The sequence below is a fragment of the Grammomys surdaster genome, unplaced genomic scaffold, assembly GCF_004785775.1.
Source record: "Grammomys surdaster isolate TR1022 unplaced genomic scaffold, NIH_TR_1.0 65, whole genome shotgun sequence".
NCBI classification, from domain to species: domain Eukaryota; kingdom Metazoa; phylum Chordata; class Mammalia; order Rodentia; family Muridae; genus Grammomys; species Grammomys surdaster.
In genome coordinates this window covers 17,157,781-17,173,548 of record NW_021604567.1, presented here as the reverse complement: position 1 = coordinate 17,173,548, position 15,768 = coordinate 17,157,781, and the positions used below count along the sequence as shown (strand labels likewise).

Here is a 15,768-nt window from a genome sequence, read left to right as displayed (position 1 = left end):
CACATGCACAGACACAAACACACACAGACACACAAAGATACATACAGATACACATAGATACACATGCAGAGACACGTACACATATACACACAGATACACACAAGCACACAGAGGTACACAGATACACACACACACACACACTGTCAAAGAATAGCTATGAATTTAAAAAAAACTTTCTGTCTGGAGATTGTTAGTACTTTCTGGTCATGAAATCTCACCGTGGTATGCCCAGCTGAGGGTATTTTCTTATTTTATTCAAGACTCAGTAGGAATTTTTAATTAAAAAAGATCTTATATGTTTAGTCTCTAAAAGAATTATTTTATAATTGACTGTTTTCTAGTTTGTTTTTCCTTCTATACTTTCTCTTCTTTTTAAATGAAAATTTAAATCACTATATGTTTGAGTATATGTATTGATTATAATGTGTGTAATATTTTAACTCTTTTCTTTACTGTTTACTATTTGGGGATATATTTTCTTCTTTTTTTAAAACTTTGCAAATTTAAAAGTTTCAAACTAGAACATATTAGCTAAGTATATATTTGCATACACAAATGGTTTATTATTTTTTAATTGTACACATAAAATTCCCCACAGTCCTCCTCGCATTCTGCCCTGTATCTTGTTCTTATTTTATTAATGTGTTATCTTTTGAAATCTTTGGAGTTTAATAACAGAATTATTGTAAGTCGTTTTCTGTTCCTTGAATTCTCTGGGATTTTTTTTTTGAGGCAGTTTCTCTACTTTTTCAAAAAAAATTAAAAATGTCTTTATCAAATATCTGGAAGTTCTGTCTTTACAGTTCGATTTAAGAGGAAATGCAAGGTCACCTGGGAATGTCTGCAGGTGTGATAACATGTCTGAGAGTGTCTGCATGTGTGAGAACACACATGGGAGTGTCTGCATGTGTGACACATGCCTGGGAGTGTCTGTGTGTGTGAGCACATGCATAGGACTATCTGCATGTGTGAGCACACACATGGGGGTGTCTGCATGTGTGAGCTGCACTCTGTATGCTTTGGCTTAGCAGGAACAGAACTTGAGCTTTCTGTCAGGCTGCAGCCTTGTTCTAAAGGCTAAATGAGGCAATGGGGCGCTCAGACAGGCTTCAATCCCATCTGTCAGTGCCCAGATCAGTTGTCCCAATTCTACCCAGATTTGAGGTCTGCTTCCTTAGAGAAAAACATTTTCATGCTTTTGCTCATTACGTGATGGTTTGCAAGCACACAGTAAGGAAGACATGAGGACATCTGTAAAGCATACTTCCTGTCTTTCTTTCACTTTTGTCTGGAAACTGTCCCTGGGCTTCTGTCAGGTTGGCCAGTGGCCTTCCTTGCTGTCACATACATACTCAATTTATCATATATACTCGGATTTCACTGGGGCATGTTCTTCTGCCAGTTTCTGCTCTTCAGTGGGATAGCTATATAAGCCAAGTTGGCTACGTTATGGTTCCCATTTATTCAATCACACTGATATAATAGTTTTTCTGCAGGTGCTTTATTGATCAGGTTCAAGGTCCTAATTCAGAATTTAGTATGAATGGCCATTCTTGACCCTCTAAAACGGGTTTGACTCATTTGAAAGGCTTTAGAAATAACTGAGATTTTCTGAAAATGACTATCTCTACATGCAGTCTTCAGCCTCTATGTTAAGAGTACCTACCCACCCCTCCTGGTAGCCTGACCTATGGATTATAAACATTCCGCACCAACCTCACACTCCTGCAAACAATTCCTTAAAACTAACCGCTCAGTATATATCTCCTACAGTTTGTCTGCATGCACGCTTGCAAGTGAACATGGCAAATATTGAAACTTCTCATAGCCTGAGAGATCCTCCCCAACTATTATAATGTCTCCGTGGCTATGAATTCATATTAATAAATTTTGATAAAATGAGACGTGAATATGGCTGTAGTGTATCACTTACAGAGGTTATAGTTAGTTATTAGCTATTGCTTTTAGACAATTATTTTTCTAATAACTTTCATCATTACTATTATGAATGCTGTATTAAATATCACATAAACCTTCTATATCCAAACAATTTTATGTATATATGCATTATACATATATAATTTTGCAAAATTTTTCTCCCAGGATTTTTATGCTTATTTTTTGTTGTTCAATATTAAACATTTTAAGGGACAATGACAACTGGAACACTGTCAAGGAGCCTTGTCCATCACAAAGAACAGAATCAGAAAGTGCCCAAGTTCAAAATAACTATGGTTATCTTATCTAGCGAAGACTCAGTTGACATGTGAAAGTAGTTTTGGTGTTTGCTTATTTTTCTTGTTAACATAAATATAAACATAAGACACTATATTAATTAATAACAGTAAGAAGCATAACAGATATGGGGTGCATGCCTATGATCTCAGCAAAGAGACAGGACCTGCCTTACAAGTTCCATGGGAACCTGCCACAGAGTGAATTCCCACTGTGTCAGAGGTGCACAACGGAATGCCATCTGAAAAGATTTTAAATTGACAGACTTACCCTGAGATGAAATGGCCAGGGTTTGGTATGTGCATCTGGAGTGAAATTTGAAGCCATGTGATGTCAGTTATAAGACAACTCTGGACATGGGGCTGGGAATTGGGAAAGGGAGTGAGAAAGCACCGGCATGGCTTAGACTTGGTGAGGGGGTTCTCACACCTGTCTGCCCAACCACCGCTAGGTTTTACCTACGGCTGGCCAGTCATTCTTTTGCCACCAGAATGAATAACAGAAATAACTTAGATCACAGCCCACAGCCACTCCTATGCAACCCTAAAGAACCTTCCCACTACATATCTCTATCTGTGTTTGTGTCTGTGTCTGTGTATCTATCTATCTATCTATCTATCTATCTATCTATCTATCTATCTATCTATCTATCTATCTTTATAGATATAGATGGTATAGATATAGAGATAGATACATATATATATATATATATATATATATATATATATATATATATATACGTGTGTGTGCATATGTGTATGTGTATGTATATAATGTGTATATAAATGATACAGGACAGCCAGATTTCTTATCTATTAACTGTGCAGTTAAGAAAGAAATGGTATCTTTTACTTCTTGAATTGGAGTAGTAGAAGTGAGTTTACTATGGGGATCTAAAATACAAATTTGAATTAGGAGTATTGATGAACTCCAGTCCTTGGGGGAAGCACTGTACTTGAGTATGAAGCCTAGGTTCTCAAATGGAAATCATCATCTGGTCCAATGGCCTTGTCAGGCAAAGGCTACATCAGGAACTTGGTGAGGTATAGACTGTATAGCGTCGCTGAATTAGCATGTTAGAAAACCCACCAGGCAAACAACAGCGTCTCTTCTCCTACACAGTTGCTTTTAGAGTAGCAGTTGCAGTTGCATAATTCTGAATACAAGTCATACAATAAATAAAGCACAAAAGAATTAATAGGAGGCCAAAATTAGTAAACAAGTGAATGAGAAAAATATACATTTTTATTTACACATTTGACTAAGAATAGCTATGCCAGAAAAAGAAAAGATAAATGAACATCTGTTATTCCATGAAGTGTTATTAATATTCATATAGAAATAGATGCTGCTGAATCATTCAGTATAGAATCTTAATATAGTTTAATTATGTTCATCTTCAGGATTTGCACAAGCCCTCTAAAAGCAATCTGTGATTAGAGTCCCCAACAGATTTAGAACGTGTGGGCTTCCTAATATTGGTAAGTGTCCTTGGTTATACTCTGAAATCCAAAAGATCCCCAAGGCTGCATAATTCCTCAGAAATTAAGAAGCCATTTCTTCATTAACAACATTTTTTAGTGAATCTGAAAAATATCAGTCTTAGCTAATTACTAACGGATTAACCTTTGATATTCTAAATATCTGTCTTGGCCTTAGTCACCATGAACGTGATTTTGCTTGGGAAAGCGGTAGAGTTCAAGTGTATTTTCTGACTGCCATTTTCTTCTTCCCATGTCCTTGAAGATGCCCTGCTGAGCAGCCACCTCTGCCCCTGTTACCTAATGGTGACTGGCTGGAAAGAGCCTAGTGAGGTAAGGCAGCACCTTGGGTAAGAGTAAGAGCCAGGGTCTCATGCAGGAATTAATTTCTTTTGCATAAACTCTAAATAAAATTTTTTTCTCTAATATCAACTCATTTCCTAGTGAGAGTTTAGGATATTCCAAATTTGAGCATGGAACCAAACCAACTAAACAAAACTTCCAAAATGGGAAAGGTAAAAGAACCGAAGAGAAAATGAAGAAAAAGAAACGTAGGCCAGGGTTGCCCGATCTGGCCAACCTACTGTTGGAAGAAGCTAGGCCAACCGTGCCATCTCCCAAAGTCAAAAACTTAAATCATGTGGTTTATTTAAATTCTGATCACGTTTCCTGTCCTTCTCTTTATAATTATCAGTTGTTAAAAAAAAATAAAGAGTTATTTCATTGAACCAATCAGCTGTTTCGAGGGCCACAGAACTCTTGTCAGAGTGAAGGCATTGTTGGCTACTGTCTTCAGTCTACCGCTTACTTTCCTGTTCAAATCCCTGATCTGCAGTAGCTTGTCACCAGCACAATCATTTACGCATGGCCCTCTGACAACTTATCAATCATGAGCAGCTGTAATTTAAATATTTTGGCTTAAAACACCCCCTCCGTATGTCAGGACACATTAGTCTGAAACAAACATTTTGCTAAGACATGAAATGAAGCAGGCCCGTTAAAGGCTACGATCATGCATTTGGCTTTATCACTCTCTGATGTCGTGTTTGTTGTCATGTAGACAACATCATAGTGGACCAGTGAGATAGATGATCTACGGTTCCAGAGAAAAATGGAAAATGCCCAGAACCTGCTGGATACCAAGAACCATGTTTCACACTAGATTTCTTTGTTTTACATTTATTCGTTTGGGTTTGTGTCTACGTGGGAGGGATGCGTGCGTGTCACAGTGCTTCTCTGGAGGTCAGAGGACAATCTGATGGTGATAATTATTTCCTTTTACCAAGTGGGTCCTGGGGATGAAACTCAGGTCACCAAGTTGGATGGCAAGTATCTTTCCCTGCTGAGCAGTCTCACCAGCCAACTTATTTTATATCTCTATTATGCTCTGCATTGGCATTTATTCCTAACTTAAAGAATAAAACCTGTAAAAATTGTCATTGCTGAGCAGTAACAGCAAGAACAATAAAAGCCAAAACCCAGCTTATTTTCTTATATCTCCAATATGTGTTTGTTTCACATGAATACTGTTGCACGTGCCTGGAATAGATTTTCCTATTTCTCCATCCCTGGGTAGTTTCTGTGAAGACTAGTGATAGTTATGTAGAAACACTTTGGGAAAGTGATCAAAAAATGCATTTCAACAATTTCAGAAGTCCTTGGCAAGGCCGGAAGGGTAGTCTCTGCCCAAGCAATTGCAGGTAAGTATTATAAGATGCCAGAGCCAACATCACTTTCTCTGCGTTCCCTCCTTGCTTGGGAGATGGGTTTCATTTTAGATGATCCATGCAGGTCCTGGGGCTCACCCTGGAGAAGCCTGTGTTATATTTATAAGATATCCCATTATCTAGTTTCAAATACCAAGTCGGAAGGGAGCCGGGCAATAGTGTGCAGAAAAGCTTTTGTTATGAAAACTCAAAATACCAATCTATCAAACAAAGATGATTTGATTGCATTCTGAATAGTAAATCACACACAGCAGACTACGTCTGCATATAAATTATAACCTGAGTAATGAAACCAAACGTTTTGGTATGCTTGCACTTTTGCCTAGGGTTCGGAATCCATCAGTTACTCATTTCCAGTGGGTTTTTTTTTTAGATGATAGCTTTCCTTTAAAGTTTCTATTTCATTTAATGCAAAGAGGAGTTCATACTTTAAACTTAATATGGCAAGGATGGGAAGGCATTAGTCTCCCTCATGAAGGCTCGAAGACTGAGTCAAATCTCTCAATCCAGGACCTAACAGTGTTCAGTCCCTGTGACATAGTTTCTGCCCACCACATCCATCTATACTTTTCTCCCCTGCAATTCAGGACATGAGCACTTAAATGGCACCCAGGGCCTTCCTCAAACAGGCCAATTTACCACTTGTATCCCTTCCTGGGACTCTTCGGTCGGGTAGCTAAGCTATCAAACAGTCAAGTTGTCAACTCTAATACAGAAATCAAGCTGGACATGGAATAGCATCATGACAAAGAAGGGCCCGTGACTAGCACTGTCTGAGATTAGTATTCTGCTTCTCAACCCATACCCACTGACAAACACAAGATCCTGAAGAAAGGAAGAAGAGAGAAGAGAGCCATATCCCCTCTTGTTTTTCTTACATATCTGTCTCTTAAAATGAGTCAAAGATTATACTGAATCCCCTTCATGCCTGTAAAGTAGGTCTTCTCATTTACATATGTCAACCAATCACACAATTATGCTGGAAAAAAAAACCGGTCCCAACACAATTGATGATCCTGACATTAAGCAATGAATTAACACAGTTTTGAGACCCCTGTGATATATTAGGCGTGCATTTGCACCAGCCCTCATACCACGGTTGCACAGTGAGAGACAGAACAGTTACATGAGCTGCATCAATGATGATAGTTTATCACAGAAGTTAAACTGCTATAGATCAATATTTGTTATGGGAAATAGAGAAGGATTTGGACTTGGTTGTCACAAAAAGTTGGATTTATACTCTGGATCCTATTCTATCTATAAAAAGGCTAGTGATACTTATGTCCCGGCACTCCTAGAGTGGCCTGGAATTGGTCGGAATTTGCAGGGTGTTGACCATGCACAACATGCTGTTACATGCATGCCACTGTATCCAACTCTCAGAATATTCCCATGAGGGCTGCATTTTGGTTAAGTTCATTTTACCAAGGGCAGTGAGCTGGGTGAGTACAGAACCCTGTGTGACTCTGAGGGACAACGGTACACACTGTGCTGTCTCATCTCAGGGTAATGAGCAGAGAATGCCTTGTGACCCTGAAAGGTGACAGTACCCACTGTGCTATCCAACCTTGTTGCTGACCTAACCACATCGTGGGCACCTAGAGGAGGCTCCAAATAGTAGACACTGCTTCTTCTGACTGGAGGACAGAAGGAGCCTCATGACAGAACTTCAGCACACTTGGAAACATAAGCCAATGGCCAGCACTATGAAAGATGCAAACTTCTAATGGGGGAGTGTCTGGGAAATGGGGATTATTAAAGCATGCTGGTACCTTCTACGCTAATCACTGTGAGGGCTGAGGGAAGCACCAGTGTCAGGGACATGACATCTGGTCCTTTGTAAAGTGACAGACAGCTTATTTTATGAAAACTATGAACACGGTTCCTTATACTAAAGTAATCTCAGAGGATATGGAGTTCATACACTCATGAAACAGAAGAACTCATTGGCAAGAAGACTTTCAGATTCAGAGGTTGTGGATCTCAAGGCTTGCAAGCTTAAAACAAACCTCTACATCAAGTGAACATCTTCTCTCTATTATTTCTTAAACAGTGATATCCTTCATAAGGCTTGAAAAGGTTCAGGCATCAGTTAAAAACGGAAAGCAGGAAGTGTCCCCAATCTGCCATTCTTCTTCATATTCCAAGAGTTAGGCTCTCTCTTCCACAACCAACTACATGGTGTCAGTCACACAAATCCCCCAGTGTGGGCTCACAAGCACACCACCAGTTCATTTGTTAAAGTTTGATTTATTTTATGTGCATATATGTGTACAGTGTGTGTGCCTGGTGCCCGTGGGAGTCAGAAGAAATCATCAAATCTTGTAACTGGAGTTATGAATGGTTGTGAGCCACTGTGTGGGTGCAAGGGATCAAACTTGGCTCCTTTGTAAATCAACAGTGCTCTTAATTGCTTAGCCAGCTCTCCAGACCCCAGATTGATTTTAAAGATGGCACTTGCTCCAGTGTTTTCAAAGATGGGCTAGTGTTGACCTTCTGACCTTCATTTTCCACAAATACAAAGTGCCAAAGTCAAGGCAACTGTCAATCTTTGAGTTAACCCTGAGTAACTTGTATGTATATAAAAGCTGTCAAAAATCAAAGTAATTGACTTACAGTCAACTTTACACACACACACACACACACACACACACACACACAAGCTCTACAATGTGTTGCATCATAAAAATCTATCCTAAACTCAGAAACTCAGAACTTCCACCCCAGAGAAACTTTTAATAGCCTGCCTTAACCCACACAAGTATGCTGTTATGGATAAAATAATTTATTCACTGGGGGTGGAGGGTGTACATTTATTTCACTGAACATATTATTTTTCCCCACAGAATTATTTTTATATTCATTATGCTGGAAATATCTACAAAAATGAAAATTTTGTGCAATGAAATTTATAAGAAAACAGAGTTGCTTCTGGTATTTTCAGTATATGTTTGGTATTTGTGGCACTTCTTTAATGAAAAAGAAAAGAGAGGAGACTGCAAGTATGCATAAAGTAAATGGTGCTGCTACCTGCAGGGAATGTTAAGTACCCTAAACCATATTTTACATATCTGGTTATCTCATATATTGGACTACATAGTGGTGGAGAACACGAAAGGTAACTACAGACAACAGATGCCTAATAAAATATCTCTACAGGGGCTGGAGATGATGGCTCAGCAATTAAAAGCACTTGCAGAGGAGCAGAGCAATGCTGGCTGGCTCATAGCCATCTGCACCTTCAGCTCCATGAGATCTGATGCCCTCTTTTGTCTTCTGCAAGCCCCTCTAAACATTCGCACACACGCATACATGCACACAGATAAACAGACATATACCTTAAAATAAACTTAAAACTAAATTAACATAAGTGTGTAAGATTACATGTAACACCATGTGTTCATCATCTCTCGTTACAGATGTTAACATTGTTAGCATCTAGAGCTTTCTGCACAGTGATCAGGACAGGATTGGTAGTACAATGTTACATTGGTTGATTATGAGAGGCCTGGTACAAACACATGACTTTTCTTAACCCCAAGAACTGCCTCGTTGGTAAGCCCTTTATGCTTTATTAGACAATTTCACAGATCATATTTAACAGAAGCAGCAATCTTATACATATGTCTTAGGGGTGAAAATATTATGAAATCTAATAAATTAAGACAGGACTGGATACTCCAGTCAAAGCTTCTCAGATGTGCTGGCAAAGTCAACACAGCATCAGAGCCTGAGAATCGGTTCAGTCGCCTTGTGCCAATAGGAACCACGATAACTCAACACACAGTATGGGTAGCTTTGGCCTCTGATTTTTACTAAGCACCATTTCTCCACTCTTCACCAGCCAACAGAGTATAATTATTAAAGAAGTATAAATAATCACTGTGGAATAAACAACAGTCTGTTCTTTGCATCCATTGAAACAAATCTCTTTACTTGTGACAGTTACCTTGAAAGGCCATCAATTGCTTGAATTAATAAACGAAAAAGAATGCATTTGAGGTTGTTTGTAAGGAAAAGCAGACCCTGGATTGAAGAAGACATGTATGGTAAAGACAGGGGTCAATGAAGGGTAATCTGTAACTACAAGCACAGTCTTTCCTTCTTGGATGAAAACTTAATGATGGGTTACATTTCCAGCACGAAAATAATGATTCGGGTAAGTAAAGTTGTACACTCTAGGCCGTGCCTGCTGCCAGGCGGGTGCACGCCCGCCATGTGGCAGCAGGCAGGGCCACTGTGATAGCTAGTATGGGTTAGACAGATGGGTGGGAAAGAGAAGCACAATGGTTTGAAGTCAGCTATAACCAGAACTGGAAAGTGGTGAGGGGCAGCCTGCTGTGAGTAGCCTGCGCTGCCTCCTGAGGACATGGTGATGTCTTACCTCATCATGCTGCTCTGCTGAGGCCCATGTCTGGATCCATAGGTTTGGAGCAGCAGGGTCTGGGTCGAGTCCCTGGCCCATGTTACCACCAAAGGCCATATAGACGTTGGAGGACGTGAGCGAGGACCCGTAGTGTACCGGTGTGGGCAGAGGAGAGACGATCCCTACTCAGCACTTCACCATTCCCAGCATGCAGAGAAGTGGTCCCGCCCCTCACCTGGGCAAAGTGGGAGAGCTAGCCTTGGTGTCCTGGGCACAGGAGGGCCTACAGACTGAACAACTCAACCCAGCTACTTCCCAGGCCCAAATCCAGGCATTGAGTGGTCACCCTAACATCTACCTACCTCATCTACGAGTTGCCAGAGCTCATAAAGCGGCCAGTACTACATATTCAAATCTGCAGGATCTTCCTGATACAACGTAACCACAGATATCCAAGAGGAGTCGCAGTGGACTAGGATCCAGTATTGATGTTGTGGCAGAAGCTGAAGCAAACCAGACCAGTGACTCATTGTAATGAACATTTACAAGTTAAACTGGACAAAAGGATGTGTGTGATACACTGTGACACACTGTGACACACAGCGGCTCCCATGGTGAGATGCTTTTATTTTCATTTCATTTCATTTCATTTTAGTTAGTTTTTGGCAGGGAGGCTGCAAGGGTGGGAGGAGATATGGAGGTATGAGGAGACAGGTGGGATTGGGGTGCACGAAGAATTAATACAAAGTTTTAAAAACGAGGCAAGTAGTACACTCCAAAAATGAAGTGATTTTCATTTTAAATATCCCCGAAACTATATCCCTGTAATTTTTCTGTCAATGTCATTAATTGTGTCCTAAAATGCAGTTTTGTCACTGTGTTTCTTTTAACTTTCTATTGATTCTTTATGACTTTTACATTATGTGTCCCAGTCCCCCTAATCTCCCCAGCCCCTCATACCAATAGTTTGTCCTTGCAATGTCCCCAAAAATAAAACACACAAAGCATAGAAACCATCTCATTGTGGAAGCTGTAGTGTGTCCCACAGTCTATCCCTCTGCCCACAAATCTTTACTTGCAAATATTCACTGCAGTGAGTCATTGGTCTGGCTTGAGGTCTCTGGCTTCTGCAACACCATAGATATTGGATCCTCATCAGAACTCCTCCTGGTTATCCTGTTGTTGGCCTGTGTCACAGAGGTCCCACAGCTTTGGAATGCCAAGACTGGCTCTTTCATGTGCCCCGGCCATTTACAGATGACATAGATTTTGGATTGGGACAATTCAGAGCCCTGAATGTATACTTGGGTCATAGCTGAGCTGGTCAGCCTGCTGGCTCTTGCTTATCTGTACCACCAGGGCAAGCACTCCAGCAAAGTTACCCAGTGCCACCATCGGCTGGAGGTAGGGTCAGCCCTCTTGCTTTCATGCCCTTTGGGATGCTCACATGCACCCATACCTCCAAAGCCAGCTCCAATGTGCTTCCTAGTTAAGGCACTGGTCCAGCTTTCCCAAGTGCTGCAGCCTGTGAGGGGCTGGGCTCTCAGGGGTTACCTGTGCCTTTGCCATTAGGGCCATGTCCACTATGTTGCCCAGGCAAGATGCAGGGTCAGCTCTCCTGAGTGTTCCATGCTTCAGTCAGTGAAGCGTCAGGGATAGCTTTCCTGTTCTCATGACCCCAGAGCCAACAGGAGAGGCATCGTTCTCACACCAATGCCACTTCACAACAGACGAGTGGCAGGGCCAGCTCTCCCATGCTCTTACCCTCTGGGCTGGCTCACCCACACCCCTGCTACCAGGGTCAGCTGTGCTGTGCTGTCCGGCTAAGTGCAGTGCTCACTGTCCCACGAGTGTTGCAGCTGGAGAGGAGCAGGGTTAGCTCATCCCTGTGATCCCTGTCATCTGGCCTGACCACAGACCATGTTCTCTAGGGGCAATAGGAGCCACGAGGGACATAAACACTGACCCCTGCCTCCGAATAGCCACAGACTCAGAATTAGCACTCAGCAGCATCTTTGGCTGGGACCTCACCGAGGACCCAGGTGTCAGGGCTGGCCACTCACCACAGGCTATTCCTCTCCACCCTCAAGTCTCCAGTCCCGTCTCTCTTCACAATGCTCAAGCTGTTCCTCTTCTCTTTCCCTCCCATCTGAACATGGCATGCTCGCACACTGTGGTGGCTCCTGCTGCAGGCCGGCCATGCAACTGGCAAGCACATGGGTGGCATCCCCCATCCATGCTGCCTGTGTGGCAGCAAACTGGTATCTATGGCCTGCCTGGGCTGTGCACAGGGAGGACAGGTCTGTGGGTGACATAGCATTCCACAGGTCTCAATCTGTCTGCCCCCTCCCTCATTTTGTTGCTTGGATTTGATTTTATCTGATTTTTAAGTCCTAGTCATAAGACAGCTTTGGCCACTGTCAAGCTAGGATGAAGAAAAGACAACCATCTATTCTGCCCCTGACTGATATAAGATCAACACCACCAACACAGTGTCTCTTTGCCCATTGCTTGGGGAAGGGGCTACAATTCATTTTTAACGTTCCATTCTCTGACTTGCTCTCGAGCCCTTAAAGGTTGGCAGAGAACTTAGACAATATGTCATGAGTGTGGAAAGACACACACGGCCCTGGAAGCTGAGGAAGTTATGGACTTCAATGCCACAACTGTTCTTTTTCCCATTAAGCAATTGCCAGAGGATATTTGGGGGCTGGAGAGATGGTTCATCAGTTAAGATCACTGACTGCTCTTCCAGAGGACCTGGATTCAATTTCCAGAGACCACATCTGCTCACAACTGTCTACAATTTCAATTCTAGAGTATCTGGTGCTCTCACATAGACACACATGTGGGCATAACATAAATGACTGATCAAAGAATGAATGAATGAGGAAAATAATTAATTCATTAATTCATTAATTTTAAAAAGAGACATTGGTCAAGGACAAGGAAGTGGGCTTCAGGCAGGAATCTGACTTTAGGCTAGAACAAAGAAGTAATTTCAGGCAGGAATCTAAATATTAGGCTAGAACAAGGAAGTAGGCTTCAGATATGAAAATGACTTTGAGTTAGGACGGGGAAGTAGGATCAGATATTTTGATCATCCTGATAAGTCCTTAGAAACAGCGATCACAATCACGGGGATTTTGTTTATTGCCTTGCTTGTTCTTTGACTACTTGTGTTTATTGTCTTGCTTGTTCCTTGACTATCTGCATCTATTGTATTGCTAGTTCCTCAACCTAGAACTGACCTTAATACTTACATGTAATTAAAATGGTATAAAAGCAAAAAGGAGGAGGGGGGATGGGATAGAGGGTTTCTAGGGAGGGGTGGGGAAAGGGGATGGCATATGAAATGTAAATAAATAAAATATCCAATAAAAAATAAAATTAAAAAAATTAAAAGAAAAAGGGTGTTTGGTCTGTTAACATATGGTTCTGCTTTCTTTGTCTCTTGGTTCCATCATGGGACATACACACACACAGTGTGACAGACTGACATAATTTTGTACTGTACAACCTTCAGAAAGGATGCTTCTCATTGTACAATGCCTTGAATTGGTGTATGTTCCATATATGTCAATCAAATTAGTGAACTAACCCCACCTTTCTTCTCTCTGCGGTATAAATACTGTACACTAGTGATATGGAGCCCGTTACACAAATGATTGATCAGGACTGTAAACACTGCTTCTGATGCAAAGCTGAACACCACAATCGCATGCCGTGTGGATTTGGATCTTTTATCTTCCCGTGCCAAATACTTAAGAGCCAACAGCAATTCTATTTCTATCTTTTATGTGTCAAAAATTGATGTAAGAAGAGAAATAAACTATGTACATATAAATCCCTTTGACTTAAATCCTTTTAACGTAAGTAAAATAATCAATATCTGGTCTACTTAATGCCAGAATGATTGGTTCAACCTCCATTATCACTTTTCATTGGTTTATTTTGGCATCACGGAAGACAGAATAATAGTTATGATACGTATCTATTGTCAGATTAAGAAACCAGCCACTGCCAAACGGGTCATTTCTGAGTGCTGTGTGCTGTGTCCCGAATTCTCATTTTATGTATTGATTGGTTTTTTTTCCCCATATGCCTTTTACTGTGAGCTAGAAAACAAAATCCATCTATGTTTCATAAGTATGTTTGTGTGCCGTGCCGTGTATTCACATGTGTTACATGCACAGAGGATATTTAACAGTCACTATCCGGGAAAACAGCCCTTCAACACATCTCGTAGCTCCTTTCTCAGGTGGGTCAGCTGCTACCAACCTTGTGGGCCCATGCTGCTGTGAGGTGCATGGTAATTAGCTGTACATTTCATGCCCTGGAGCTTTACTACACAATGAGAACAGGTGGGCGCTTCCAGCTAAAGCATCAAGAGTATGAAAGGATGTTGAGCCTGAGGATGATGTCATGAGGACGACATCATGATGGAAATATCCCAGCTCTACAGAAGTCAACCAAAGTCTGTTCTTAGTTGAGGCCAACAGGCTACTTTTGGAAAAGAATTCATTTCTATGAGACATTGGCACTAAGCATCCCTAATCAATACATGTACTTTGATAATCTGGTTCTTAGTTTTAAATATCAGAGCAGGTCCTAGAATCATCCATTAAGACTCCCAGACCTAATTCCTCTTCTATTCCAAACTACAAGTAAATAAACTGCTTCAAAAGTATTGGAGGAAGTCAGATATTAACATCAACACTCAAGTAAGTTACTCAAAAGTTAAAAAATTCAACATCCATAAAGATGCTGTCTCTCGATATACAGAGATATAGTTTAAAGAACACCACTTTCTGAAACTCTCCTGAGAAAATGAATGAAGACACATATTCAGAAAGGCTTTAAATACAAAATAAAGGCAAGACAACATCATTATTTCACCCATATTTCCAGATAGAAATTCTACAGTAGGAAATACAGAACTGCTACAGCCAGAGTTCAGTAGTTTATTGTGACAGTGTGTATGTATGTGTGTGTGTGTGTGTATATATGCATGTGTATGAGTGTATGTATGTATATATGTATGTATATGTGTGTGAGTATATGTATACATATGTGTATGTATGTGTGTGCACATGTACGTGTGTATGAGCATATGTATGTGTCTATATGTGTGTATATATGTGTGTGTGAGTGTGTGGAGTGTATGCGAGTGTATGTGTGTGCGTGTATACATACGCGCATATGTATGATGTATGTGTATATATGAGTGAGTATATGTGTGTGTGTGTGCATATGAGGGTATGTGTATGTATGTCTGTGTGTATGAGGGTATGTGTATGTGTGTCTGTGTGTCTGAGGGTATGTATGTGTGTGTCAGTGTGTGAAATTGGACTTTTAACCTGCTTCACCAAAATATAGTTTCTCCAAAAGTGCACATGGTTAACTACCTCTAGATAAGTAAGGCCTGGTAGAAATGGACTTAGTCCCCAGCTTTACCTTGACCATTTCTTAGTATAAAAAGATTATTTTAATCAAAAAGGTTCGTGGAATAAATTGGCCCAGAAATGCCTACTTCCACTAAAACCAAACATACTGTTCAAATGCAGCCTCACACATCTCAATCCCTCTAGTCTCACGCTATGACTTGTGATTTTATTCCCACAAAGCTCTGTAAACCAGAGGTAGGAGTCCTTGTCTTCTATCCTGCTGAGTGATGTAGATTTTATTTGATTGTTTGTTTTATTGCTGGAGAACAGATACAGATCCCGTCCTTGTGCACATAGGAGTTGCTTTATTAACAGTCATAGTAATTAAAATATGAGGGGGTTTTCTTAGAAGCGGTGATTTTCTGATCACGGTTTGTATCTGTACATGTATAGGTTCCAAAGAAACCTAAATATGTATTTATGCATATGTAAATATGTATGTATGTTCTGTGTGTATATATGTAAATATGTATGTATGTTCCCTGTGTATATATATGTAAATATGTATG

The 15,768-nt window shown here is 40.7% G+C and overlaps 1 protein-coding gene and 1 pseudogene across 1 annotated transcript in view; both read right to left on the bottom strand.

Annotated features, from left to right (window-relative positions):
- The window catches only part of Hs6st3 (heparan sulfate 6-O-sulfotransferase 3), a 668,820-nt gene that overhangs the window by 132,015 nt on the left and 521,037 nt on the right, over positions 1 to 15,768 (bottom strand). The gene's annotated exons all lie outside the window — the stretch shown is intronic.
- LOC114625321 lies at positions 12,197 to 12,331 on the bottom strand (annotated as a pseudogene).